General features: G+C 43.2%; 3 long non-coding RNA genes across 3 annotated transcripts; 2 read left to right on the top strand and 1 right to left on the bottom strand.

Moving 5' to 3' along the window:
* Positions 1–6,769: 6,769 nt before the first annotated feature.
* LOC117766948 lies at positions 6,770–22,251 on the top strand. Its single transcript, XR_004614796.1, has 3 exons — positions 6,770–6,923; positions 8,804–8,813; positions 22,241–22,251. It is a non-coding gene; the product is annotated as an uncharacterized LOC117766948 (long non-coding RNA).
* Positions 10,801–21,957, top strand: LOC117766944. The gene is made up of 3 exons (XR_004614792.1): positions 10,801–11,022; positions 14,704–14,706; positions 21,948–21,957. It is a non-coding gene; the product is annotated as an uncharacterized LOC117766944 (long non-coding RNA).
* On the bottom strand, positions 14,007–24,738 carry LOC117766940. Its single transcript, XR_004614788.1, has 3 exons — positions 24,728–24,738; positions 15,702–15,706; positions 14,007–14,152 (listed from the first exon to the last, which is right to left on the bottom strand). It is a non-coding gene; the product is annotated as an uncharacterized LOC117766940 (long non-coding RNA).
* Between the last annotated feature and the right edge of the window lie 972 nt (positions 24,739–25,710).

The following is a 25,710-nucleotide window of genomic DNA, read 5'->3' as shown; positions in this document are numbered from 1 at the left end:
GTTAACACTATCGCTGAGGCCTATTCTGGACAGAACCTACCAGTCCCAGATTCCTTGGTAGCTCATTCCACCAGGAGTGTGGCCACTTCCTGGGCTGCTTTGAAGGGGGTCCCTCTTTCAGAAATCTGTGCAGCAACAACATGGAGTGCTCCCTGCACGTTCTCTAGGTTCTACAGGATCAACGTGGCTTCCCCCACACCACTGGCTTCCGCGGTGCTGCTCTCAGCTGCTGGGCGAGGATGTGAGGCGGTGGAGTCCTCTGTTCTTCCCCACCCTGATGATACTAGTCATCCAAGGTAAAGACCGTGGTGACGGTCTGAGTGAGGTCTCATAGATCCATAGTTATAGTCATAACTTACGTTATTCTGCTTAGCAGTTCATTTAGCTCTTTCTTATTTTATTGGGTGCACTTTTAATAGTGTTTCTTGTGTGTGGAACATTAAGTTACCAGAACAAGTTCCTCCTCTCGAGACCACTCATTAGGAGGAGGATGAAGAACCACTCCCTGTTTCCCTCTACGTCACCTCTTCACGGGCGTCTGGGGGAAGGGCTAGCATGTATCTTGAAGTTTGGATCCATTCTGCTTTACCTTGGACCCTAAGGGCTGTTCTGGTTGTTAACAGCACCTTGACGAGCCTTTTCACCTACAGTATATGAGATAGAGACACTTTTCCAGATTTGATTAGTGCATAATTTCCTACATGAAAGGGTTGAATTAGTTAATTTGAAAGTCTGCTTAGCACCTGTAAATGAAACAAGGTCTGGTTTAGTTTAGTTAATTTTATTAACATACTCTAACATATACCCATCAGTCCAAAGCAGAGTAGTTTTATGGGGTGTCAAAGGTGGGCTTGCACTAGGTGTGCTTTGAATGGAATAAAGCACAATAGTGCAATAGTATGTGGCCACTTCAAATCAGTGTTCACCATCATTTTGGTGATTGTTTATTTTATTGTGGATTTCATTCTCTCATCCTAACCTGAGTTAATTATAGCTAAAGGCAGCCACTTAAGGGCACTCAACAACAATTATTTTAATCCTGTCTCCTAGATGGGAAAGATTCAATCTACTTAAAAAAAACTGGTCTACAATTACTAGCAAGTATTTGTAGCTCCAACAACTTCGCATATGTACAAAATCTATTTCCATATTTATAAAAGGACCCGATTAATGTAACAAATGATCTTGTTTCCCTGTGCTGTACTTTCTCCTATAATTTGCTAAAAAATAATGCATCTTTCCGTTATTTTTCACATTAACATGTGTGAAGCCTAGTGCAAACCATTGCGATCTTATTATATCATTGATCCCCCCTTTTCCCACCTGTGATGGGCCGTGCGTGACAGTGGACAAAAGGGATCACGGACTGACTGGACAACCTCTTATCTTTATTTACTTAAATCAACACCAAATGCCTATCTAGAATCAGTGTAAATGGTTGCCACTTTGTTCTTTGCCAGAATGCAAGTTCTTGTAAGGGAGTACAAAACCGCACCAGAAGGTAATGCTCGTGCTTTCAACACTTCTTAATCAGTTATTACCACGTAGCCAGCTAGATATTTTGTGTCAGACGGTCTGTTTCCTGACCCGTCCATGTACAGAATCAAATCTGAATTTTGTATTAGTGTCTGCCACAAGTCTGGTCTCTGGTTAAATAACCACAAAACAGTCATGTTCATCATTTTCATCCATCATAGGAAGAACAGTGTCTGGGGTAGAAGTTGTGAGCGCTTTAATTTTGGGTGGGGGCTTGAGAATGATCACCTAATAGCCAGTTGACAAGCTGCTGTCATGTGCTGCTTGGACTTCACAAGTCCCACATTAATATTTTTTTCCTTTTTTTCTTTACCTTTAAGATGATAGGAACTTCAGAAATGTCTGAGGGCGATCCATATTTAATTGGATGGGGTGGCTGTGGGATGAATTATGTAGAGATCTTAGCTAAAAGGGTGTGAATGCAGAAGCTGCATACAGCTTCTCTCTTTGGCTGGCATGTAGCCACCATCTATCTGTGTCTGTGTTTTAACACGCCACAACCACAGCAACATTTGGATGTGTGTCACTTATTCTGTACAAATTAATTTGGTAGTTGAATTGGCAAGGTGCACCATTGTGGATCAACAACATTTTTTCATATTTCAAGTGTTTTATATCCAAAAATTAGCTTATTGTTTGTATTTATCTGTAGAATTGAATGCTCCTGTGCAGGAGACAGGTCTCATTGCAAACATCAGTGCCACTCAAGCTGGCAATGTTTTTATCAGGGTGATGAATAAAACAGTAAACAAAACTTTAAAAGGCGTAAACAATGATTTAAATTTAGTGTAAAGATAAGAAGATAAGAAATTAGTAATTTCCAATTTAAATAGTGTTGATACTCATTTCCCGAAAGTTATGTAAGATAAATGTAGAATTAATATCTATTTTGCAGAAAGCATGGTGAAACTACAAGTTTTAAAAGGATTATATATAAATTGTTTTATTTAAGATGAGTGTAAACCAAACTTTAGGATTAGTTGCTGATAACTTAAGTGACTGAGTCATACAAATTCAATTGTGAGATTAATTTTAATATGACTATTTATTTTTTCTGCAAAGTTATCTGCATTATATTATAAATTGTTCCCTCCACAGACTTAAAGTGTGAATACTGAATTCTCCAACTCTCAAATTCAGATAACCCTTGTGTTGTCCCTGCTTCCCCCGGCTGTTGGCCCCCTCACATAGCCCACCCCATATTAGGACGCACACGTAGGGCAATAGACAAGTGAGCAGCCCTTGCAGATGTATTTGTTACACCCGCGGCACACGGTGTGAGTTTTACAGTCCTTTTTCCTGGGGCATATCTGACAACTCTTCCTCTTACTCGCCCCGAGCGGGGCTGCTGCTAGGGCTATGGAGGAGGCCGGACACTCGGGTCGAGCGTCGTAGTCAACAGCTCTCTGTGCGGCGGCGCCGGCTTTTACAGCCTTCACAACCGCGGCGGACGCGTCCGTGCGGGGGATGCGCTCCCTTCGTGCGATGAACGGAGTCACGAGAGCCTTTCCCAGCTGCTCTAGGAACACCCTCCGCTTGTTCCGCTTGCCCGGCATCCAGTCTGGGTTGATCACTCTCCATATCACGAAGGTGTTGTAGGAAGAGACGTCGAGAATGTTGTGAAAGACGACCAGGGGCCAGCGCGCGGTCATCCTCCTGCAGCTGTACGTTCCGATCACCTTGTCTAGGTTATCCACGCCACCTTTGTTGCGGTTGTAGTCCAGGACGATGACCGGTTTCCCGTCCTCGCGGTCGCTGATGTCGGCCTCGGGGTGCCGTGTACTCAGGAGCACCACGTTCCTGTTTTTCTTTGGGATGTAGGACACAAGAGTGGCGGTGGGCGTGAATGCGAACTTGGATGGGCACACCTCTCTTCCCTTGACTGCGAGCAGCCCGGTCGGGAGCTCGGGCTTGTTCTTCCGAACCGTGCCGACCACGGTGAGCTTCCTCTCCAGGAGCTGCCGCGCAAGTTCGTAGGAGGTGAAGCAATTGTCCCACGTGATGTTACGACCATGCAGTCCCTCCGTTACATCGAGCACTACCCGCGTTCCGTTCTGGGCGTCCGCCGCTCGGCTTTCCGGTGTACACTTGCATCTTCCAAGCGTAGCTTGATTTCGCATCGCAGGCCACCCATGACTTGATCCCGTATTTCGCCGGCTTGCTGGGCATGTACTGACGGAACGGACACCGGCCTAGGGAGAAAAACAGGAGGAGATGAGATGAGGACGAGGACTAGCAGCCGCTATCTACATAACATAACTAACATAACATAACATAACATAACATAACATAACATAACATAACATAACATAACATAACATAACATAATAATAATAATATTAAAAAGACTAACCTCTGAACGGAACCAGTTGCTTGTCCACGGTCACTTCGGGCCCCGGGTTGTAGAGGTGCGGTAGCCGCGACACCCACGCGTCCCAGACCTCTCGCACGGCCGCCAATTTGTCCGTGGCTCGTCTCGTGCGTCTCGTCTCGCAGCCGTCGAAGCGCAGCAGTCTGGAGTACGTGTGGAAGAGTTTTAGGGGCATCGTGGCACGAAAAATCGCCCGGCCGCTCTTGGCGTCCCACAGGCTGGCGGCGGCCTCGCCCCGGGACCTGTACACGCCCGCTAAGATCAGCAGCCCTACGTAGGCGCGCAGGTCGGTCTCGTCCATCCCTTTCCATTCGTCGCCGTATTTCCGACGACCCTCCCGATTCGTCATCTCCAGGATGATGTTCTCTACCGTCGGTGTGATGAACAGGCGGAACGTCGAGGCTAGGTCACCGGTGCGGGACGTTGCGTGGATCGTGGGGCCCGGGGGACCCCGCTTTGAGCCGCAGCAGAGGAGGAGGAAGAGGAGGAGGAGGAGCAGTGGCCCTCCTCTCGGCCGTACGCCCTCGAGGACCATGTTATTTCCCCGTTTCCTGACGGGAAGGTCTCTCTTTCCACGAGTCCGGTGGTGGTGGTGGTGGTGTCGCCGTAGTCTTGTCCTCCTTCTTCTTCTTCCAAGGATGAAGAATCCACAGAAGCATCACCCACTGGGTCTTCGTCTTTGTCACCGTCGTCGTCTTCGTAGTCACCGTCTTCGTCTTCGTCTTCGTCTTCGTCTTCGTCTTCGTCTTCGTCTTCGTCGCCGTCGCCGTCGCCATCGCCGACGCCTCCGTCTCCATCCTCTCTGTCTTCTTCTCTGTCTGCTTTTCTGTCTGCTTCTCGGTCTGCTTCTCCATCTCCTTGTCCGTCCGCTTCTCGGTCTGGCTCTTTCGCGTCCTCTTCGGGTTCAGAGGATGGTTGCTGGGAGAATAGCTGTTCGAGAACCTGTTCTCTGGTGAAACGCTCCTGACGCGACATCGTGCCATGGTCCGTGAGAGAGTGGCACACTGAGACTTATATGTGGGTCTAATGTACCCCCCCTTGATTTCAATTGGAATCAGGTGTGGGTCTAAATGACCCCACAGAGCACCACAGCGCCCTCTCTGGGGGTCTAAATGACCTCTCCCATGACAATCGAGAATGACAATCCATTGGTCTCAATTACCCCAGGAGAATTGGATAATGACAATCCTTGGGTCACCCTAACCCTAACCCTGACCGGCCAGGGCTTGCGTATGATCGCACGCACGCACTCACGCACGCACTCACGCACGCACGCACGCACACACACACACACACACACACACACACACACACACACACACACACACACACACACACACACACACACAAACACACACACACTCTGGGTCAATCCGACCCAGGAACAACACAAGGGTTAACCAAATCAATCATAAGATTTAAGTTATATATATATTTAAGTTATATATATATTTCTTTCTTATTCAAATCTTACAAAGACTTTTATTGTTCTTTTATTAAATAGTTTGTGGCAAGCAAATTGGCTTCTTTCTTTCTTTTGGTTCCATCTCATTGACAACATTTCTCTAGTTTCATTCTGAAAAGTCAGCATTTTAGAAATAAACAGCATGGCTCAGTTCAAAATTTTCATTCAATAACTCCTCCTCTCAACATATGACATGATGTCAACATCTGATGATTATTATTTTGCACCGCCTACTGGAAGCGGTCCACTTCTTCCTGTTTTATCAGTTTCATACAGAACACGGTGAAAGTAACTTCTTAGTTAATGGCTTCAAACCTTTCATACAAGAACAGAACATGAAGCACAGCAACCTGCATTACTTTAAATAAATTTGATTTATTTATTTTAAATTTCTGTCATGATTTGTCTTTTACATTTTGCTGATTTTGAACAGCAGTGGTTATTATTCTCTATTTTCATCATATGTCCCAAACAGAAGAGGAGAGTATAGAGACTGTCTGTCTCTCTGCTCTCCTTTGGATCTGAACTCGAAGGTCATCTATCTTTTTTGCAGTATAGTGTTTTAATACAATGAAACTTAACTTAACTATCTGAGTGGTAAAGTAGTTCAGTACAGCTGCTCTACAGTATTTCCATTTTTATTATTTCATATTCATTCTACTACATTTATTATATAGCGCTAGTGCTGTTAAGATCAAAATTCACACAATCAATATACTAACACTTAAACTGTTTTGTTGATGCTTATGTACTTTTTCTAATTTAAAGGATCTCAACGCTTCATAGCACATTTCATTAATTCCCTCAAGCATATCACACATTATCTAATGTATCTGAAATCCTAGATGGATTTTATTCATTTGGTCTAGAGACTAAACTCTGTCTCAGAGATGAAGTTTTCACTTCAGCTATCAGTAGTGAATTCCTCAAAAATAACGGAATGTCAGCACAAACATATACACATCAAACTTTACTTCCTATTTATCACATTGATCTCATTTGTAAAAAATCATTGCTTATTTTATCATGTTTTCTTTTTAAACTTATGTACATTAATTCATCAGCATTTATCAGGAACATTCTATCACTGATATTTGTGGATCTGGGAGCATAAGGCTTCATCTGCTCTAGCTTCTTTAAATCTCCTCAGATTTTTAATAGTCATAACCTTTTTAAACCTTCCTGGGGCAAACGACGCAGCAACTGGCCATCCACCATTAGTCAACTCACATATGAGAGCAGTTAAAGACACAACATTCTGTAAGTCTATCCTTTTATCTGCCTATGACTCCAGCTGGCATTCTGGAGCAAAACTTTACTATGGGCCAGGCACCTTGTCTGGCCTGTTTATCACCAGTGGACAAATTTAGAACATCAAGGCCTGGATGATCCAAAACTGAGGTTGTTGTAATTGGCCCTAAACATCTCAGAGAAATACTGTCTGACCAGATATTCACCTTGGATTGTGTTAGTTTGGCCCCCAGCTCCACTGTGAGGAACCTTGGAGTTATGTTTGACCAGGACATGTCATTTGACCCACATCTAAAATAAGTCTCTAGGACAGCTTTCTTCCACCTGAGCAATATTCAGAAAATAAAAACATCCAGTCTCAGAAGTGCTACTCATTGTGAGAACTGTTGGGTTTCTCTATAAAACAATTTAAGGTATTGACCTTCTATGTAAAGTGCCTTGAGGTAATGCATATTCTGATTTGACGCTATAAAAAATAAAATAAAATAATATTTACTTGAAACATTTGCTTTGCTTTCCAAATTGCCTTGTTTTATCTTTAAACAAATTGTTCACAGTTAAGTTTTTAACCTTTGCTGTGGAATGATTATTTTGTTGGCATATTCACATCAATTAAAAAAATGCACTTATACATTCATTAAACCCGGCTGCAGCATCAAAGCTTCCACAGTTACATTTTGCTTTAATACATCAGTGGCGGCAAACTTAAAGGATTTTCACAAAAAAATTTGAAAGTATTGTGATGGAAATTCATCTTGAGATTTGAAATAATGAAATTCTCAGACTGGAGTTGCCTTTGAGTCTTTATAATAGTAAGCTCTGCAGAGGTTACACAACAAGCACGGGTGCTCAAAATGGAACTGGCCGCAAGTTCACAAAAGCCAGAACTTATACAAAGAGGCGTTTCATAAAACATAATATGAAAAAAGACATGAAAGACATGAGATCATCTGTGTCTGTCCGTCCGCTGTAGCAGTTGGAAGAAAAACATCACCAAATAAGGGCATGCACCCTGTTGATCAAGGTCATAGCAGTGAGACACCACCAAGTAAGGGTTCCATCCTGTCAGGTAGACAGTATCACAGCAGTTAGACACCTGGTCAGGGGGATTTCCAATACCTTAGACACTGGTCAGTTGAATTTTCCACTACAGTATTTCGCCTTATTTCACAATAAAGAAATAAAATTCACACAGAATAAGATAAACCCAATGTTTACCCTAAAACAAAAACATATTTAGTCATGTGACTCAGGCTGTGAAGGACGAATTGTTATCTAGGTGTCCTTTAGGTGGAAGACTGCTGTCTGGTTGATGGTACAATCTAAGATCGGTTTTATTATTGGTTGTGCAAGGCACATAATGATGAGGATCAGCTTAAGGATGGAACGAGAGAATCAGAAGTGAAAAGACGTTTCTCTTTCTCTAATCCGCAGACAGAAGTCTTAAAACTATCGACTTTGGGATCAGAACAAGGGGCAACATCCCGGGCTGAGCGATGAGGCCAATACGGAAGTGTTTTCATAACTTACAAACAATCAAAGCAAAGTATTGCACATAATACATAATGTATTAAATTATATATGCAATACTATTAATGTGGAAGAACTCCATACTGTACATTCATTGTCTTGGTAGTGCACTGTTTAATCCAAAACCATATTCAAATACATAGTTGAATATCCACAGAAAATAAGGACACAAACTTTGTTCATAAGTAACACTTCCTCTACAATAATGCCATACTTTTATGTTTCCTGTCATTTTATTAGGGACGGACGAGCCTGAAGGACACAGCTGTGCTGACCGTGTTCTGTCTCTTATGGCAAAGAAGAAAAATAAAACACTGGGTTTTTATCTAAAGTGTATCAAATCAGAAAGTAAAAGATAAACATTGTTCTGATAAGTGTTCATTTTTTTAACCAACCATAATGAATATAGAAATTAACTCTATTATCCATGACACTTAGCAATGACTGCCAACTCTAAACAGTTGCAGGCCATCTTTAGTTAAGGGAGGAAAACATGAAGTGCTGTGCAGATGAAGCTGGTGCAGGTCGTCCTCATGTTGACCAGCCTGAAGCTGCCGATCTCCACCATGTTGCGGCTGCCACAGTGGATGCTGAGGACATCAGGTGCTGCAGTGCTTCATCTAATGAAAAGAAGAAACTCACTATAAAAGGATGTTTTATGTTGTGTATGTTCCAGCAAAGACTGGTTCTTACAGTTTATTCTGTGTTCAGCAGGTGGAAGCACCACAGATTTCAGACAGAACCAATGTACTGGGCTCTGGGTTTGTACCCTCATGGTTAAATGCACATATTGTAAGTCGCTTTGGATAAAAGCATCAGCTAAATGTAATGTACTGAAAGAAATAAAACCTTGTACAAATAGATAAAATGTATTTCTACCTCATCTGTAATATTCAAGGTGATAATCTCTCACAGAGCTGTTGATAACAGTCCACATCAAGTCTCTCCACTTCTCTGTGTGAAAACATAATTATATAATAAATATGAGAACCAACAGTGGTGTGTGGAGATTATAATCTTATCTAAACTGTCTAATTCACTGTAAATTCCATAACAAGCTAAATAAACAAGGTGGCAATAGTAATGGTGGTTATACCAGCCTGTATCAGAACATTTGTGAAACATATAGTTACTATCACATGCAACTTACACATGTAGCGTATTGATATTAACTTCTTAAAATTAAAATCAAGTCACAACCAAACACATGACTCTGTAGTAGTGTAGTTAATTTGCTTCAATCTGTTCATTACACGTGTTAAATAAACGGTAACTTTTATAACAATTACATATTAAAAACCACTTGAGGCATGTAAGCATATGATTATGATAATAGATAAAGCAATAGGTTTTGTTGTTGTGTAGTTTCAAGGTTACTTACCTCTAGTGAGTTTGTTGTAAACATCGCGACCATCCTGAAGCAACAACACTGCAGCGCTAGCTGGTTTGCGGCCGCGGATAGAATGTAGCCTAGCTCCTTAGCCTGAGCTAACCAGGTAACGTTGAGCTCTGCGGGCGTGGCTCAGCTGTCAGTCTTCACTCGCGCTCCTCCTCTTTGCCCATTTATTGGTTAGCCAGGAACTAGGAGGAGTCAGCACCGGCAAGATGGCGCCGGGTACTACTACTAGCCTCATTTTCACTCTTCAGAAACTAACGGGTGACGTCACGGACCCTACGTCCATCTATATATACAGTCTATGGATCAGAAATCCGCAGGAACCTCCACTTTTCCCAAAGGACACAGTAGATAATCCCCGTTATTGATTTAAACAAAATAGGCCTCGTTGAACTACTTAAAAAACGTCTTTTTATAGTTTGAACCTCAGGTGGGTCTCTCTGTGTCGAGTGCAGCCCGAAGCCACCCCGGAAAACAACCCGTCCCTTTTGGGGGCTGTGGGGTTCAATTAACACACCACAGTGTTTTTCTTATCCTTCCCAATGGACACAGGATCCCTGCCAAACTGCCGATTACTCCAAAGTTAGGGTGTAACCAGGTGGCGGCTATTGCCTGTGCCGGGCACAACCTGAAGTCGCCCCACAAACCGACCAACCACTGGTAAACAGATGTAGTAAAGACTTAGCATACTAGTACATTGCATTGTAACATTATAAATATACAAAAATCCAAATTTTTCCCTACAGCTCAGTTCACTTCCTTTCATTTCTGCTCATTCAGTTTTGATTCTGATAGATCCATTTGGATTTGACTCTCGTTGGGCGTGGGGAGAGTCGTCTCAGAAAAAAATTACAGGCCACTCCCCTGCACACACATACTGGCCTTTGATTGTTTTTGAGGGTTTTTTTACAGTCAAATAGCAGAAATTTAGCATGTTTTCTTTATGATCTCGTCAAGCTCAGACATCCTTGATTTGCCTTACCGTGTGTAACTTTAAATTAGCAACTTACCGTATCTTGCCGTGTTCAGATCCTGTTCGTGATGCCAATTTGTTACGGAAGTTTTCTGGAAGCTGGTGAAAGGAGAACTCAGGCAGCAGCTGATGTCTTATGCAGAAGGTTTTAATGTAGACTTGATGCATCAAGGAGACCAGAAGGTGGAACAATATACAAACACTAACAGAGTAACATGAGCAATTGTCACCCCCAAGTCTGAAGATGTCTCCCACAGCATCCCCATATATCTTCCTCTACTTGCGTCACCCATTCCAACAGCACATCCATGAAAGGCTAGAATTGCTGTCACTCTCTATGCTACATGTAGGTGTTTGCATCCTATTGGATAGTTAAGCCTAAAATATGCATTCCTAAATCAAATTGTGTCCTTATGTCTTGTCACTGGTGAAATATGCAAAAGAGTTGAAGCTGGTGTCCCTCTGTCTGGCGCATCTGAGTTAGATATGAAAGTCCCTCAGTGTTGACACTACAATGTACTGTTGGTTGGGCCTTTATCTATAACCTGACCTTGGTTACTGCTTGGAGAGAGAAGGGAGTATGTGTGGAATTAGACGGACACTATTCTCTTCATGGTGTACAGGTGTAATGTAATATACATTATATACATATTATATAGTGGCATGTACAGTGATGTGTGAGGATGGTCAAAAATTCCTCAACAGTAACAAGAGAGGAGGCAGCTTAAAAAGCAGTGGACGCAAGCCTCAGAAGAGCAGAAGGGGAGGATTAACATACTGCAGGAGAACCATAAGAGCCAACTGAAAACCATGAGGTGAGCAAAACGCCTAAGAACAGCTCGCCCACATTGATTCTGGTTCTGCTAGAGGTTTCTTCCAGCTATTGAAGAGTTTCTTTTCTCTCCACAGTCGCCAAAGTGCTGCTCATTGTGGGAACTGTTGGGTTTCTCTATAAATATCAAGGTCTTGACCTTATTATGTTATGATTTTGCCCTTAAAATTGAACTGAATTGAATACCTTTTATTATAATTCATTCTTATTTTTGCCATGAACTTTACAACCTTGTTTAGATAAGTGCTATACAAATAAAGTTATTATTATTATTATTATTATCCAAGTGTCTGCAAGCCCTGACATTCATATTCAACTCGAAAAAGCACCATTTACACCATGTTTTAAGCCTAAATGTCCGCTAGCTTAGCCACTTCCGGTTTTACACAGATTTTACACAGATTTACTTCCAGATTTACACATACTACTCTTCTGTTTGTGCAGCACTTTCGCTATGAGAGGGAGCAGTTTTGGGGATCAGAATCTTTGCCAAGAATCCGGAAGGGGGAAGACTGAACGAACCGCAGAGATGCAATTCACTTCCTACTCGGACCAGATGTTCCTCCTCTCTAATCCAATGTAGTTAAGTTGGGAAGTAGGTTGGCCTTATGATGTTCCTGGTGCTTATATGATTTTCCGGAAACAGGTTCGGGCAAGGGTTTTCTGTCTTTAAGAGGTAACTTGCTTTTCTATTGAAAACAATTAAGTAATTATCAGGGACCCCTGAAGCCCTGGCGTCCTTCAGCATCTTCTCTTTGTACTCATCATGGCACATAAAGTTCTCCTGCTCTTCTTCTATGAACCGTTTGGCCTCCTCTGTTTCCTCTCTGCACTTGGCATTGGCTAAGAGCTGACGCTCCATTATCTGTTGTTTGAGGTTGTCTGAGTAAAGCAGATTTTTCTTATACAGCATCTTCTCCTTATTCTTCATCTTGATGAGTTCATCCTTATTGGCCTTAATGATCCTCTCAGCATCAGCCTTCTGCTGGTCAGCCTTAATTTTCTTGAGGTGGTTGATATAAAGAACCTGTGCTGATAAAGCTGCCTTCATCATTGCATTGGAATGCGCTCTCTTTTCAGCCAAATTTTTCTGCTGTGTGATCCATTCTCTCTCTTTAGTTTCTTGAACTCTTTGGAGGCTAAGGGCCTCCTGTTTTGACTTTAAATCCCTCCGCCTATTCTCTTTGGCTTCCAGTGTGGCAAACACCAAATCTTGTTTCTTCCTAATTTCTATCTGCTTTGCGTTAGGTGCAGCCCTCTGTGCTTTTTTCTCCAAGTCCTCCCTCCTTTGGGAAATTATTTTCATGTCAGCAAGCTTCTCCTCCTCTCTCCTTCGCTCCTTGGCCTGCATCTTGTCATCAATGATTTGCCTCAGTTCCTCTCCCGAACGCTGCATCTTCTTCTTTGTCTTCTCCTCCACGGCCTTGAGATCTTCCTGCTTCATTCTGTCATACATCTCTTTTAGCTTTTCATTCTCTAGTTGGCCCATGGTTTCTTGCAGTTTCTTCTTTGCCTGACGTTGCTTTTTGTCAATATAATTGTTTTTGTTTACCTTTTCCGCATATTGTTTCCGCATTTTCTCAATCTCTTCCCTAGCTTGTTGGGCCATCTGTTGTGCCATATTCATACTGTTATCTAGACGCTTCTCCTCCTCTAACAACTGCACCTGGATCTGTCTCTTCACCTGGATCAGGGCATTATTGTTCTTGGCATTCTCAGTGACCTTCATCAGGTTATCTAACTTTCTTTTTACGTCTCCATCTGCTAACTCTGATACCATGGTCTTCCCAGTACGAACAGTAGGGGGAGGCTTAATCCAAGACCTCTTATACTTAGCAGACGTATCATTGCAGGCTCCCCTTGAAGCATCTCTGCATTGGATTCCAAAATTGGACATTTTTGTGGGTCTGTGTTGAATACTCATTTGGCAATTAGTATTAGTTAGGTGCTGCGGTTGGTTTTGGGCCCATCTGCAGGACTTTGTTCACCATAGACGTGGGGGCCGTGCCGTGGAGCACTGTGACATTACAAGTCTTAAAAAATCTTGAGCATTATAATGTATCTCCAAATACAACATCAACTGGTTCTGTAGTTGTGCATTACCACTGTATATATATTGTTCAAAATCAAAGGACATTTTAATATCACATGCTTTAATCTTCGCTATGATCAAGAGCCTTGGCCTCTGTGGCCAACATCAAAGTTCAAAGAGGCCAAAGCTTTTGGTCAATTGCAGATCCAGTGGATGGCGGTAATGCACCTTAAAATTGCTAAATAACTACTATTACTACTATAATTATTATTATTATAGCAATTCCAAAGCACTGACTGTCAAATTACCACCCCTATGAGCCAATTGGTTCAACACAGCCATCAGGTGCACAAACACATGATTCCTTAATTGTAGACACACCAATCAGGTTTAAGCACTATAAAAATGCAGCAGGTGAGTTCACCTGTCTTCAACCAAAATGGAAGGAGTCAGAAGAAGAAGAAGAGTGAGGGTGAGAGGGGGAATCCACGGAGGAGGAGAAGGAGGAAAAGGAAGAGGCGGAGGCCGTGCCAGAGGTAGAGGCCGAGGTGGAGGTAGAGGAAGAGGAAGACCTGAAGCAGGAGGAGAATGTGCTCAAAGAAGAAGAGGACCAAATCAAATGAAATTCGTGCAACACTAGTTGACCATGTCGTGAACCACGGATTGACGCTGAGGGAGGCTGGACTAAGAGTTCAGCCAAATCATAGCAGATATACAGTGAAATCTGTCATTGTAACCTGTACTGGATACAGAATTTTCTGTTTGTCTGATATTTGCTGAGCTTACAGTGTTATGCACACTACTGTAGTAGCATGAAAACTGGGACATGTTTTGTTGTGATTCTCCATGTTGACATGTTGACTGATTTGGGAATATGGAGAGAAATAAATTATATTTTCAGCATTGGTCTTGTGTAGTGTTTGGTGAATTTATTGTATATTTGCACTTTCTCTGTGTACTTCACTTACAGTACTCTAATCACTGAGAAGTAGAATTGCTAAAAGTGTTTTAGGTTAGCAACAGCAGTGTGTAACTGGTTCAAACAGAATTAAGTCATATGAAAGGTGTGTGTTTCATATGGTAACAAAATATGGTTTTGATAAATAAGTGTATAGTTTTTACAAGAGTGTTTCATTTTGCAAAGGATCTGAGGTGTTCTGCTAATTGGGTGTATGGTTGTGCTAATTGTGTGTAGTGTTTTGAAAAACCGGGCCCTGTTCTAAAAATCGTGCTTAAGCAATCGAGAAAAACTGTAAGATACTCAATGGCTGCATCACACTCTGTTGTCCATTGGAAAGGTGTGTCTTTACATGTGAGACGGTGCAGAGGAGCTGCACGCTGAGCAAAGTCTTTAACAAAGCGTTTATAACGAGAGCAAAGGACCACAAATGTCCTCACTTCAATTGGAGTCTGTGGAGTGGGCCACGTTCTGACCTTGTCTGTGTTACGTGGGTCTGGCTGCAGGCCATGGTGAGACACAACATGCCCCAGGAACACTGCATGATCTCGAGCCAGATGGCACTTCTTAGAATTCAACCCGCCACCTGAATCTTGGAGAAAACTTCACTCAGGCTGGAGAGATGTTCATCAAAGGTAGGGCTGTATATCAACACATCATCAAGGTACAGCATACACACCTGCCATGGGAGCCCTCTCAGAACAAGCTCCTTCATGCGCTGAAATGTTGCAGGCGAGTTGGTGAGACCCATCGGTATCGACCGCCTCTGGTAGAGGCCCCGCCCCCTTGTGAAAACTGTTTTCTCCCTGTCATCCTCAACGACCTCAACCTGCCAGTAGCCATTAGAAAGGTCCAACGTACTAATCCTCAGGGAGCCTGCTAATGCATCCAATGTGTCATCCACCCTGGGAAGGGGATGGCAGTCTTTAACTGTTACGCTGTTTAAGGTGTGATAGTCGATACAAAGCCTCCATTCTCCATTCTTTTTCTTTACTAGGACGACAGGTGAGGCCCAGGGGCTGCAGCTCTCCTCTATCACACTGTCAGCAAACCGGGCCGCCACCTGCCTGCCTATCTCCTCCCTCTTTTCCACTGAGGTCCGGTATGCACGCTGTCTCAGGGGTGGATGACCACCGGTTTTGATGTGATGTTTAATGAGTCTGCATTTGCCAGTCACCCCCTTTGAAGTACTAAATATCTCCTTATATTCCTCCAGCAGCGCCATCAACTGTGCCCTCCCTGCTAACTAGTTGGGGACTCCCCCAGAGACACAAAAGGCACATCCGCTGATGAGACGGTGGAAACTGTCCACGCTGGGGTACGAGGGAGTGGCACCAGCTCAGACTCATCGACAGACAAATACTCCCCAAAATGCATGCTTTGTCTTAGCACAATGCCTCTGTCTGTGGGGTTTAAGACACGGGCTGCGCAGCATGAAAAGAAGAATTTGTGTCAGTTAGTGCCCCTGCAAATTTCGGTGGAATTTCAGGTTAACGACTGTTCCCAGGAATCTGCAGGCAGCACAGAAACTGCCAGGAACTGACGGGAATTGACGTGGGGTTCCAGTTTTGGGCAGTTTTACAAGCCTGACAATGGAACCCCACCAAAAGCGTTGCCTCAACCCCTGGGTGACAGGCAAGGCGAGAAGAGTGTCCCCACTGGAGTACCTGGGAGCGGAGATTCACAGGGACAAACAGACGATTTTAAGGGCAAGCACTGGGCGCTGGGTGATCTGCCTGACCCTGCTTCACCTCATCTTCAATGTCCCAGGTTACAACGCCGATGACCACCTTGGAGGGGAGGATACTTTCAGTTGGTGTGGGACAACTGTCTGACTGGAACTGACGGGACAGGGCATCGGGCTTGACATTCTTTGATCCTGGGCGGTAAGAGAGGGAAAAGTCAAAATGATTAAAGAATAATGCCCACCTGGCCTGGCAGGAACTCAGTCGTTTGGCTGACCGGATGTATTCCAGGTTCTTATGGTCTGTCCAAACCACAAACGGCTGCTCCGCCCCTTCTAACCAGTGCCTCCACTCCTCCAAGGCCATCTTGCCTGCCAACAACTCTCTATTTCCGATGTCATAGTGTTGTTCAGCCGGTGACAACTTGCGGCATCTTCTGGTCCTCTGCTGACCACTGGGAGAGGACTGCTCCCACCCCGGAGTCTGATGCGTCCACCTCCACAATAAACTGGCGCTCTGGGTCTGGAAAGACAAGGATGGGAGTAGACGAGAAGCGTGACTTCAACTAACTAAATGCTCTTTCTGCAGCAGAGGACCACTGGAAGGGGAGTTTCTGGGAGGTCAGAGCCATTAGAGGAGCCGCCACAGAGCTATAGTTGCGGATGAAACGACGGTAGAAATTGGCGAACCCCAGGAACTGCCGAAGTTTCTTCCGAGTGGTGGGGTTAGGCCAATCAGCCACTGCTTGGACCTTAGTGGGGCCCATCAGAATACGTCCAGCCCTGATGATAAACCCCAAAAACGTCACCTCTGTTGCATGGAATTCACACTTCTCCGCCTTCACGAATAGCTGATTCTCCAGGAGTCTCTGGAGAACACTACAAACATGCTGAACAGGCTCCAGTTCGGACTTGGAGAAGATGATATGAGCTCGTCAAGGTAGACAAACACAAAAACATTGAGAAAATCCCGGAACACATCATTCACCATAGCCTGGAACACAGCAGGAGCATTAGTAAGTCCAAAATGCATAACCAGGTACTAATAGTGGCCACTAGGGGTGTTGAATGCAGTCTTCCATTCATCCCCCTTCCTGATACGAACAAGGTGATAGGCGTTTCTGAGGTCAAGCTTGGTAAACACCGTAGCCCCTTGCAACAGTTCAAATGCAGAAGAGATAAGGGGGAGAGGGTACCTGTTTTTAATGGTGATGTTGTTCAGGCCACGGTAATCAATGCAGGGCCGGAGGGTCTTGTCCTTCTTGTCCACAAAAATAATCCAGCTCCTGCAGGGGATGAAGAAGGACGGATAATGCCGGCAGCCAGCAAGTCATTTATGTATCTCTCCATGGCCTTGGTCTCAGGAGTAAACAGGGAGAAAATTCGCCCCCTGGGTGGTGAGGTACCAGGGAGGACATCGATGGCGCAGTCATACGGGCGGTGTGGGGGAAGCGAAGTGGCCCGTGCCTTGTTAAACACCTCCTTTAAGTCCTGGTACTCTGATGGAACTCCTGAAAGATCTGGAAACTCAGAAGGAGGAGAGGGGCTGGAGGCAATTGATGAAGCAGATCTGAGGCAGACAGCATGACAGTGGTTACTGGAACTAGTAACCCAGTCAATGTGTGGATTATGTCTCCGTAACCAATGGTGCCCCAGAATTCCTGGTGAGCCCAGTCTTTTACCGGACAAGATGACACATAGTGGCCTCCCTGCCCACAGTACTTGCAGCAGTTCTCCCTAAGGCGGCGCTGTCGTTCAGCTGATGACAGCCGGGTCCTGCCAAGTTGCATTGGCTCCGCTGGTTCGCTGGGATCGCTCGAGCAAAGGAGGAGTCTGGAGGTGATGAAGGTGGACGACTACGGTGACTACTTGTCACCGCCCTCTCTCGCCTCCGTTCCTGGAGACGTCCGTCGATGCGGATAGCCGTAGCTATGAGCGTGTCCAAATCAACTGGAGGATCCCATGCCGCCAGCTCATCCTTGATGACGTCAGAGAGACCATTGTAGAAAGTGTCCATCAGCGAGGAGGAATTCCAATCGCTCTCAGCAGCAATCGTCCAGAAATCAATGGAATAATCCACCACTCGCCGGCTCCCCTGGACCAGGTTGAAAAGAGTCCACGAGCAGCCTCTCGGCTGGGGGTAGCATGGTCAAAAACCCTCCAGAGACCATCAGAGAAGGCTGATGCGGATGAACAGATGGCCGACTGCTTCTCCCACTCGGCGGTTCCCTAATCCCGTGCCCGTCCTGAAAGCTCGGTGATCATAAAAGCCACTCTCGACCTCTCGGTGGGATATGTGAGAGGCTGCAGTTCAAAAGTCAATGAACAGAGAGTAAGGAAGGACCGGCAGGTACCTGGGGCTCCGGAGAACTGTTCAGGAGCATTAAGGCGAGGTTCTGGACCGGGGATAGCCTGAGCGGGAGGACTGACCAGCCGTGAAACAGCGGGCCAGTGCTAAGCGCTGGAACTGGTCGTTGAGAGCCTCCAAATGTTGGTCGTGGCGTGCAGAAGCTTCCTGGAAAGCCTCTGCCATGGCGGTAAGTTGTCGCTCTTGTTGGTGCAGAGCACTAGCTTGTGCCGCCATCTCTCTCATGAGAATCTCAGAGTCGGCTGGGTTCATTCTGGCCAGATTGTACTGTCAGGATGCGCAAAATGGCAAACGAGAACCCAATAGCACGACACTTGAGCAGTTTTAGGAGTAGCAAGAGTTCAGGTTTAATGGACGAGCAGGGGTCAAAAACCAGGCAGACAGTCAGAGATAGCAAACAAATCCACTAGGGAGCCGGCAAAAAGGGAATCCAGGGTCCAAGAAGGCAGTTCAGAACAGAGATCAGGCAGAGCAGTGAAACAAGAGATACCGCTGGAAAGCTAGGAAAAACACACTAGACAATCTGGCACAGAACAGAGGAAATGGGCCGGTATATATACTGGTTGACTGATGACTGATGGAAAGCAGGTGAGTCTGGGGGTGGGGCAGGTCAGGTAATGGGATCCGTGGGAAGAGGTGATGCAGAGCAGGGGGGAGTGGCTGAGTTCTGAAATGCCATGAGAATTAGTATATGGAAAACAAGATAGCAGAAAATGAAAATACTATGACCTGACTGAAGTTGTGACAGCACCATGGCTGCTGCACCACTGTTCACTGAAGGCTGGCTTACAAGAGGGTTGACATAGTCCATCTTTAACGTCTCTCTGGCCATCTCACACATACCTGCGATAATCAGAGCTTCTTCCAAGCTTCTTCCCTTTCTGGTCGTGACATTTAGGTCTCAGGAACTGGGTCAAGACCATGTCGAAATCTTCGGAATTTGTCCTCCTTTTGAGCTACATCCCCATAGCCTGGGAATGCTTCTTAAACTAGAAGTGGACTTTCTGCTGCATCTACTTCCAAACTCTCACCTAGAGCATGGGGACGAGCAGAGAGGTTTGCTCTGAAGCGGTCCAGAAAATGCCTTTGTCCAAAAGCCTCTTGCAGTTTCACCTTTACTGCAGAATAGTTGGCCTGAACGGCCGCTGGCAGGCTGTCCCACAACAGAAAAGCGGCTCTGGCCAGGTGAGTTGGTAATATCCTCTCAAGTTCATACTCATAGTCACCTCCACTGCCTGTCACCAGCGCCCTCGCGGCGACTTCAAACAATAAAAGTCCCAACAGACACATCGCTCTTAACAGGAAACACACACCAACCTTTCACAGTAAGCAACTAAATAAAATAGCTTACACTTGTAAGTTCCTAGTGTCTTCTAGTGTTACCTTGCTTTTTCTGTTCAGCCTTTTTTGAGTTTTTGGATTGTTTTGGATACCAGTGCCTCTCTGTTTATGGACTTTTGGATTTTGTTTGTTCTGTCAGAACCTTGCTTCAAAAATAAAATAAATAGCAACAATCCTACATGGCCTCAAAATATAAATTCTGAATTCAAATGCAGGAGGTGATTTGATTAAGAGAGCTCCTTGGGGTGGGCCAAGGCCATGTAGGGAGACTTCCAGTGTATTGTGACGACACAATACACAGGAAGCTCATTCGAGTCACTCAAGCATGACGTTTCTGACTTAGAGGAACCATAACAAAATGCGCGAGTGTTTTTTTTCCAGAGTTTTTGGGTTGGTAGACATGCCAGATACCCACATTAACGTGTAGAAGCACAAACAAAGTGGAATTTTCATGATATGTCCCCAATAATACAATTGAAGTCAATGTTGACTCACACGTAATAATACAAAAGAAAAAACATGCCTCCATACTGCTTGTTTGGCGTAAAACAAAAAGGCATAGAGGTAATGACGTCTGATCTACTTTAACCCATCATTTTTTTCAGAGGATCTCATAACAGCAGGATGCTCACTGTACGATTTATATTCAGCTGGTATTAGATTAAGTTTTCTTTGCAGTTTATATGTTTAACACTAGGGGTCAGCATATTCTTTCCAACAGATAACAGAGTGATGACTGGTCTGCGGGTAGGTCTGCTTCTTAACTGTAATCACACCTCTGTATCTGTGTGTCTGTCTATGTGTCTGTCTCTGACAATGCAAAAGGGCAGATAACTGTAGTTACATTCTACCAGTGTAGGACATATTCAATTGATTTACAGGAACTTGCAATGGGACCCCATCAGTCAGGTGAACCCAGCTATTACACAGTCATGCATTAGCTATAACCCGCACAAGGACATGTAAGAGTATTACACTGGGTGAGATGGACACCAGATTATCAATGGGTTTGCAGTAGCATGAGGGGAAGAATTTCACCGCTGTTGCACGGCCACTTGTTATCTGTCTTTCTCATCTCACACTGCTGAGCTGAAGAAAGACAGAAGTAAACTGAGAACTGGCTGACCAACAAGTGAACTGCATCTGACTGCACTTTCACCGTAACCATTGCAGTAGCAGTTGTAAGTATTACGGGTATAATTCATACACACTGACACACATTCTAACCTTTTAGCCTCAAAATTAACTATTTTTTATCTGTTATCTGTTAAATCTGGGCTAGTTGCAAAATACCAAAACTTAATGTAGCCTGCTGTGTAGTCCAAGTGTTTGGTCATCAGAAGGAGCAGCTGTATCCAGTGGATCCTTGACTGACCTACTTATTCAGAATCATCTGCTGGGTTGGGATCCATCTTTCACAATCAGCACATTTGGGAGTTAGACCCAGACCCCTGACAGGCAGTTAAAGACTTCTGTAGTTGCTTTTATTTGTATTGGTTACTCTGGTGAAGTCACCCTGTCAAGACCTATTTCAAAAACATCCATAATACCTTTGAATGGAGACAACAGAAAAATGAATGGTGCCGTCATGTGCTCTGTTCTGTGTAAGTTCTGTTTCTGTATTCAGATGTTGTACAGTGTAAATTTAACTGGTGGTGCATTTAAGTGCTTTTGCTACTCCAAAAACGTAATAACTGATTTCTATAAGCCTTCAGCTGTTGCGCTGCACTTGTTTTCTACCTCACTGAGTATTCTGTGTCTCATCCACAGTCTGGCGCCCACTTAGTTGCCAGAGTAGTAAACTGTTTCCATGTATAGACATTTTGTGGAACTGAGGACTGATGAATATCGTAAAGTCTTTGAGGTGACTTTGTAATCCTTCCAGGAGGTTCCAGCTATGCAAATCGTTTATCTTCTGGGATCTCTGTCCTGCGAGGCCTGGTTCTCATCGGCAGATGCATATTGTAAACAGCAGCCTCAGGATGTTTGAGTGTTTTTTTATGAATTAAAGTAGCTCTAACAAACACTTCCACCCTGGGTCCAGACACGACTCCAGGTTTTATAACCTCTGACTCCAGTTAGTTTATGTTGATGTTATTAAACAAGGACTTCACATACTTTGTCCAACCTACACTGACAATGTTTGAATAGTGTTTTCAAAATGGACAAGAACAATACAATGTATAAAATAGTTTGTGTTTGTTCATAAGTGTACTGTAGATGAAGAAGTGACCATATTTTAAGACGGATCAATTCATAAATCAAGATAATTTTCTTGCCACTGCACTGAAAAAAATTTGGAGTGACATTTACTTAACAGAAGCTCTGTAACAATTCTCACTCAGAAATTCTTTGTAATTTTAACTTGGGAAATCCACAAGTAAAGTTTACTTACTAGTAAGACTTGGTAGATAAAGATTACTTTAGTAGATTTTACTGGCAATTTTAACCATTAGGTATAAAATATACTCACATTTTGCTAGTAAATTGTACTTAAACTAAGACACGTATCTAATTTTGAAAATATTTAAATTAACTAGCTTTTATTTACTTTATATCCAGACATTTCTCAGTAATATTTACATATTATTTGATGTACTTTATACCACTAATATACTATGGATTTGTTGCATTTTTAAACATGAGCTACTATTGTCAATACGATTGTTTTAACATAAGACTTCTATAAAACATGAAAAAACATTTTATTCCCCCTTCAACACTGATGTAAGAGGTTGCTTTTTACACATACAATCTGGTGGGCATTAAAACATATCTAAATCGGTGCTAGCAGCAGTACCGCAGACTTTCATTTGAAACACTTAGTCAGACTAAAACATTTTCAAATAGGACATGTGACCTTTCTGATGCATTTTACCTCTTAAACAGTTTGATAGGATTATTAAATGTGTGGTTGTGTGGGGTATTTTTCTGTAGTCAGTGTATTAGCTACAGTAGATAGCGGTCAGCACATCCCCAGTTAGAAGAAGCAGAGACGGGCACCAGCACAGAAGCTAAGTAATGAACTGCTCTGGGTGGGGTCAGCAACAAACACATTTTAGACATTTAAAAAAGGTGCCAGCCTAGATCCTTAGTTTATTTGTGTTATTGTGTGACTTCAGTGTTTTAAGGACAGTTCAGATTCCCAAAGTCACACAATAACACAAACAAAAATATGTTATTTCTCCTATGGCATTTAGTTGGTCTTTTAACTTGCTAAAATACCTTTTTTGCTTACCCCGTCCATGGCACATCATTGCTTAGCTTTCATGCTGTTTCTCCATATAGCAAATACACTATTGATAAGGACCTCATACAATCACACATAAAATAATCCAAACCAACCCTTTAAGGCCTTTAAGTATGTATATTTCAGCTAGCCTGCAATGCTTGCATATTTTGTAACCACTGCCATAACAGAACATACAATCTTTTACCAACACAAAGTGGCCTCATGCTTAACAGTGTGGCCAAAACTTTTTAACAATTTCAAGAGATTTCAGAAAATCACTCAGACAGTCTGACTAAACAGACAAACGTGTACATCTGCAGAGATTACATTTTCAATGAAGTATCACTGTAAAGTGCAATAGCTTTGTAAGAAATACAGAATAGAAATGCAGTAAGTTAATTCCCAACAAATTCTCTTCTTTCAGGCCTTTGAGCAAAAGGTAAACATTTGCAACAGTCATGAAGAACCTCTTTTCCCTTGTGATGACCGACATGGTCAGGGGTTGTGGCCTTCCTGTGCTGCATTTCCTTCAGATCTTAAAGTCATGATGAGAGAAGTCCTCTTTGGCTTCCTTGCTGAAATGATGTCAAAAACATCTGAAATTAGAACTTAGAAGACTATGGACTATGGACTGTTTTTAACTATTGACTATACCAATCAAAAAGTTGGCCGAACAACTTTTTGATTGGTACTGTATCTTAAATGTCAATTGTAATAAATATCTTATTGAAGAATGCAAATTAATAAAAAGAAAAATTTTAAACCACACAAAGGGATATGAGTGGTTTCCCTATCAAGTATTTGTATGGAGATACGAGTAAGTCTTAGGTTTTTATTATGGTCAGAATAATCATCACAAATTGACCTGGTAGTCCTTGATGAGTTCCTCTCCAGACTCTCCAAGTTACTCCATTAAGCAGCGGATGATGACGTCTCTTCTACCTTTGATATGTTGCTGTTAGACAGACAAAACATCATATAACTGCATATACATTCACAATGGATAGAGAGCGAGCAGTGGTGAAGCGAGCTACGGACTGAATGTAGAAAGTGAGCGTTTTATGATTTAATGCAGTACATCCCTTTAATATTTTGTCAAATGTGGTCTTACAGTTTACTTAAATTCAATTTGATTTTAACTGTATAGCATCAAATCATAATATATATGATCTCAAGGGACTTTACATAGAAGGTAGAGATGGAATAATGGTGGGGAAGCTAATACAAATAATTAACTTTGACCAAATGAACCAAGTGTCACCAGTTATCCATACATCCATCCATGTACACGAGCCCAACATAAGATTATCATCACATGACATTATCTGCCTGAGTGAGTCCAGCATAGAACTTTTTTTCGTGCAAGCCACCCTGTCCTATACTGAATACTGCTTCTGAACACTACTGAATTCTTACTTTGGTACTGTATCCTAACAGTTATGCTACTAAAGCAAGTTCATTTGAGTGGGTGGGTGAGTGAGGTGCGATGTGTGGTTGAGAGAGTGAATGAGTGAGTTGCTGGCATGTGCACACATAGACATCGAAGGGGGCCGGTGGGGTGGGGCAGGTGAAGTGTTTAAGGCCACAAAACACTTCTGGAGTCTCAGGGGTAAACTTTGTTACAGCATAATCCAATACAGACACACAGAGAGAGACACAGAGAGAGAGAAAGAGACGGAGATTTGATTTTTAAAACCACATTTATTTTCTTATAAATAACGACAATCTCAAACATGAAATATAATTTTCAAATCATACAGAGATAAAAGGTTTTAAAAAGTCTCACAGGAATACAGAGTTAAAAACCAGCTGTCAGTGCAAACAGCTTTGGTGAAGCACCACAGAGACAGAAACTCTTCTTCATTTTTCATCAAAGATTAAAATCTAAAATCTTTTCCAACTCTGGCTTTCACCAAAGAAACAAACGTTGTGAGCAGCTCCTCACCTGAAACATTTTCTACCTGGTTTTTCCTGCTTTTGTAAATTGACACGTTTTTCTTGTCCCACTACAAAATTCAACAGCTGCCACTTCTTTGCATTTTCTTTTTTATAACCAGCACCAAAGATAAAAGCAGTTTCAGACCGACTCTCATTGCAGTTTAAAAACACAGTTTTTAAGGTTTAAAAAAGAGACTCAAGTCTTTCACAGTCCAGGAAAACGTGAAAAATTGTTTCTGGTTCTTGGCAGAAAGAACATTCAATGGACATGGTGGGATTGATTTTTGAAAGAAGACTGTTGACAGCCAGTGCCCCCTGCAGGATTCTCCACTGTAGATCACCCCACCTCTTATTTAACAGTGGTTTATAAAATAGCCTGTCCATACTGGTTTACAGTTATCCTGTACCCTCAGTCTCTCTCTCCACAACATGTCCTTTCTCCCACTCAGCCTCTTCTTGTGTACAGCTTGAACACAGTGTTTATACAGAGTTTTTTCATTTATCATGTGCAGAGCTGTAGCTGCAGCAATTTTACACACCAGCAAAGGTCCTGTTAGTCCTGTCTAGTCGATTTCCAGACCCAGTTCAGAGAATAGATCTCCTTCATCCGGTGTCTCTGCTCCTGCACAATAGTCCTGTAGCATTTCTAGTTCCTCGTTGCTCAGTCTTTTACTCCATTCATTTAAAATGTCTCTGGTGTGACGACTTGACCTGTCGTGTGTTTCAGCTTCAATGTCCCGGCTGAACGTAAACGCTGGGTGAGACCAGGTCTGCTGTTGTCCTGAACATCCAGCCGGGCCCTG

Source organism: Hippoglossus hippoglossus, chromosome 8, assembly GCF_009819705.1.
Source record: "Hippoglossus hippoglossus isolate fHipHip1 chromosome 8, fHipHip1.pri, whole genome shotgun sequence".
In the NCBI taxonomy this organism is placed as follows: Eukaryota; Metazoa; Chordata; class Actinopteri; order Pleuronectiformes; family Pleuronectidae; genus Hippoglossus; species Hippoglossus hippoglossus.
This window is presented reverse-complemented; position numbering and strand designations above follow the sequence as displayed.